General features: G+C 57.4%; 1 protein-coding gene across 1 annotated transcript in view; it reads right to left on the bottom strand.

Annotated features, from left to right (window-relative positions):
- Positions 1 to 2,833, bottom strand: part of TPO (thyroid peroxidase) — a 16,863-nt gene extending 14,030 nt beyond the window's left edge. The window contains exons 1-2 of the mRNA XM_015561790.1: positions 2,761 to 2,833; positions 383 to 624 (exon numbers count right to left, since the gene is read on the bottom strand). The gene's annotated coding sequence lies outside the window, so the exon portion shown is untranslated. The remainder of the gene's footprint in view (positions 1 to 382; positions 625 to 2,760) is intronic.
- Between the last annotated feature and the right edge of the window lie 1,623 nt (positions 2,834 to 4,456).

Genomic DNA, 4,456 nt, shown 5'->3' with positions numbered 1-4,456 from the left:
GAATAAAATAACTCTGCTTCCCGTAACGCTCTGTGTACAGAAGACGACTATGGGACTTCAGCCATTACAAACCCTAAAGGCACAGGGATTTTGCAGCATTCTCTCTCCTGCTCATGAAATGATCTCAGAATCACAGGGCAGAACCCACACCCATCATCTGTGCCCCACACCCGGGTCTCCCTCATCCGGGCTTCCTGGCGCTTCCTGGATGGGATGCGTCTGGTCCGGAGTTAACTGACCAGCACCCGAGCAGAGGTCGGAGGTCATGGAGACCTCCCCAGAGTCACCCTATGGCCCACATCACAGCCCCCCTAGGCTCCCGCACACGTTCCCATGGTGCATTTCTCCCAGCAAATGGAAGCAGCACGTCTTACAGGCTGACCTTCTCTCCTCTTCTGAGCCCGGAGGTGAGTGTGAGGACCGGAGCGCCCGTGGCCGCAGCTGCTCTGAGCCACGAGCCTCAGCGGCGTCTGCTCCGGGGCCTGGCTGCTCCCCTATAAGCTGGCTCTGCGCTCCGGCGCCCGCTCAAGTGGCCGCGCTGAGTGGCCCGTCCGTGGGCGACCAGAGTGCGGCCGGTGTCCTTGCCAGGCGTCTGTGGGCCGGAAGGCGGAGCCCCTGGCCATGCTTCGGGAGAAAGGAGAAGAAAACACGTTCAGGAAGAAAGCAGCTGAGTGACCACAACACCTGGCCTTCCTCTCGCTTTCCTGAGTTGCTGCTAATGGAAAAGGGGCTGGGCCAGCTGAAGGGGCTGCCCCAGGGACCAGGCGAGGACCCGCAAAGCTGGCTGTTCCCTACTCAGTGTCCCAGCCTCAGTCTCCCCTCCCTGGGGTGACGTTTGCCGGGAAGGCTGTCTGCCCCATTCCCACCTCATCTCAGGTTTCCTGTGAAATCGCTTCCTCCTCCTCTCGTTCCCTCTCTTGTCAGGAGTCAGTGGAGCATAAAGAGGCTGCCTCCCGGAGGGAGAGGTGAGGTGAGATTCTACAACAGGACACAGAGGCCCCCAATCTCAGCCACAGGCAGGGCAGCCCCCCAATCTCGGACCACAGGCTGGGCAGCTCCCCAATCTCGGACCACAGGCTGGGCAGCATAACACTGTCACCATCAGCATTGAAAAGGTCCCTCCGCAGGGGACAGCGAGCTTGGAGGGAACTGCCCCACCCGCCCAGCAGAGTTACACTTGTGCTGTTGATAAACAGTGAAAAACCAGCCAGAATCAAAACTTGGATTTTTTCCTGTAATTGGACCTTTTAATGGGCCAGCTCTGGTCACGGGAATGTGTGGTCCCAGGTGCTGACACGGAGTGTGTCTGTGATGGAGGGACATCCCGCCCCGCTGTGAGGAGCTGGGGCCCCTGGGGACCGGTCACCCTGGTGGGAGTGTGGGTTAGAAATGACAACACTGAGGTTTGGGAGGAGAGAGCCAGGTGGCCGGCAGGGCCGGGGGGCCGGGAGGGTGGAGGGCCTGGTTCTGGGCCTTGGGATTGCGTCACCACCCTCAGGCAGGCCCCCCAGGGAGGCAGGGAGAGAGGGCAGGGCCCCAGGTCCCAGCCAGGCCTCCGTCCTGGAGATCTCGCTGCCAGACTCCACGTGGGGAGGGGAGGGTGGGGTGGAGAAGGGACCAGGCACTAGGAGTCCCTTCTCGACTTGACTTAGATGCTGGGAATATAACCCAAAGGCTTTCCTATCAAAACTCAACTTAAGCCCGGCCAGGGTTGCTCAGTGGTTGAGCATTAACTTAACCAGGATGACCTATGAACCAGGAGGTCACGGTTGGATTCCCGGTCAGGGCACATGCCCAGGTTGCAGGCTCCATCCCAGTGTGGGGCGTGCAGGAGGCAGCCGATCCATGGTTCTCTCTCATCATTGATGTTTTTCTCTCTCTCCCTCTTCTTTTCTCTCTGAAACCAGTAAAAATACATTTTAAAAAATATTTGCTTTAAAAACAATAATAAAACAAGGAACTCGTGGTCTGACGACCATCCCAGGGCCAGTTTTTTCCTGTCCCCTAGCCTGCCCTCCCCCCTCCCTTCTCCTGCACCCCCACCCCCCAGCACTGAGCCCCGCCCGCTGGCCTGCCACCAGCCCCTTCGCTGAGCCAGGGTGAGTGACAGCCCACGAGCCCCCCTGTCGTGCCGGTTCTGGGACCACGTGGAGCTTCCTGCCCGTGACCCCCGAGGACATCCTGGCATCAGAGCTGTGACATGTCTGCGCTGATGTAAGTAGCTTGTTGCTTCAGGACAAGTGCCCACAGCCAGGCACACACGCAGCCTCGGACCACACACGTGGCACCCCTGTGAGCACGCCCCGCACACGGGACACGGGTCCGTGGTCAGGTGACCCCGCCTGCAGCAGCAGGATGTCCTGTGACTGCCGGGCCGTGTGGTGCCACTGGACTGTGACCGCTCTCTGCGGTCCACTGGGCCCTCGAGCCAGTCGCACGCTCACGAGAGGGTTCAGAACATCAGCAGAAGCCGCAGAAAGCACTGGAATAATGGGCCCCGGCCCCAACTCTGCACATTCATTCGCTGCCTCTTTTTTTTTTTAAATTGATTTCAGAGAGGAAGGGAGAGGGAGAGAGTCAAAGATGAGAATCATTGATCAGCTGCCTCCTCCTCAACCCCGACTGGGGACTGAGCCTGCAACCGAGGTAGTGCCCCTGACTGGAATCGAACCTGGGACCCTTCAGTCCACACGCTGAGGCTCTATCCACTGAGCCACACCAGCCAGGGCTCACTCGCTGATAAAGATTCAGGCAACTCACCTCAGGGCGCCACCTGGGGGTCAGACCAAAGCAAACTGCCTTTCCTGGAGGTGAATTGCTCAGGGATGACTCGCTAGCGGCTTGTTCCAGCACCTGAGGACCTCGCTCCTGTGTCCTGTGCTGAGAGCAGTGTGTGGCGAGACAGGAACGGAGCACCAGAGGACTTTCCTGAGACGCCTGTGCTGTCTGACCACGTCTCAAGGACGAGCTGGAAGACTGAAAAGAAACGGAAATAAAGAGAACGCGTTGGCTTTTTGAGGAGCTCACACCAGGATCGTCTGCTGTCCCATCTGTGACAGCCCAGGCGTGGGCGTCTGAAACCCCAGGTTGCCCTCAGGTGTGTGTGAAAGCCCAGTCACATGCCTTTTCTCAACCTTCAGAGCAAATACCACAGCTTCCAGTTGGGGCCTGACAGCTGCTTCCCCACAAGCCCCACCCCCCCACCCTCCCCTGCCCTGGCCGCGCTGGGTCCGTGCGGCCCTGGGATTGGAAACGCCTGTGCTGACAGGAACTTCTCTCTGGACGTGTTTGTCCGAGTTGACATGAGACAAAGGCCCCAGGGAAACAAAACAGAACAAAAAGTGTACATTTAATGTTGATTTGAGCACATTTCAGTTTGAGAGAATATATGTTCTCTTTCTAGGCAGCTTGGGGCTTTGTGATGACAGTTAAGAGTCTAAAAACAAAGGCCTAATTTAGAACACACTCCAGTTGAGATGTTTTCCACGGCTCAGAAAGGTAGATTTAGTCTTGGGTTCCACACATGCTCATTGAGGCCTCTTCAGGGCCACGCTCGGAGCTGGACGGGTGTGAACACGAGGCTGGGGTCTCCCTGGGTTTACAGAAGGTGCCGTGTACTCAGGAAGGCAGGCATCCCAGTCACTTCCTCTCAGGTGATTATGGGACCCTTAGGGTCCCGGGCACGAGCCTTGGGAACCCGGGATCAGGTGCCTGACCATCTGACATGACGAGGAGGACAATGCAGGGGGGGAGGGGGGGTGGTGATCGGGAGAGGACAGGCTTCTGGCTGACACGGCAGCTGGAACCCTCCAAGATGTGTCGGTTTTGTTTCTTGTTCTGTCCAAGAAAAGCCTGGCAAATATTAGCAGTCAAAAATGTTTGTGGATGGATGGATGGATGGATGGATGGATGGAATGGATGGAATGGATGGATGGATGGATGGAATGGATGGATGGATGGATGGAGGGAGGGAGGGATGGATGGATGGATGGATGAGTGGATGGGTGGATGGATGGATGGATGGATGGATGAGTGGATGGGTGGATGGGTGAGTGGACTGATGGGTGGGTGGATGGATGGGTGGGTGAGTAGGTGGGTGGGTGGGTGGATGGATGGGTAGGTGGATGGGTGGATGGATGGATGGGTGGATGGATGGTGGGTGAGTGAGTGAATGGATGGTGGATTATGGATGGATAGACAGACAGATGGATAGATGGGTGGGTGGGTGGATGAAAAGATGGGTGGGTGGATGGATGGATGGATGGATGGATGAGTGTATGGGTGGATGGGTGAGTGTATGGATGGGTGGGTGGATGGATGGGTGGGTGAGTAGGTGGGTGGATGGACGGATGGATGGATGGACGGAGGGATGGGTGAGTGGATGGATGAGTGGACAGATGGATGGGTGAGTGGGTGACTGGATGCTGGAATTTGGATGGATAGACAGATAGATGGA

Source organism: Myotis davidii, unplaced genomic scaffold (genome assembly GCF_000327345.1).
Source record: "Myotis davidii unplaced genomic scaffold, ASM32734v1 scaffold1395, whole genome shotgun sequence".
In the NCBI taxonomy this organism is placed as follows: domain Eukaryota; kingdom Metazoa; phylum Chordata; class Mammalia; order Chiroptera; family Vespertilionidae; genus Myotis; species Myotis davidii.
The sequence above is the reverse complement of the archived record's forward strand: the minus strand, read 5'-3'. Positions and strand labels throughout refer to the sequence as shown.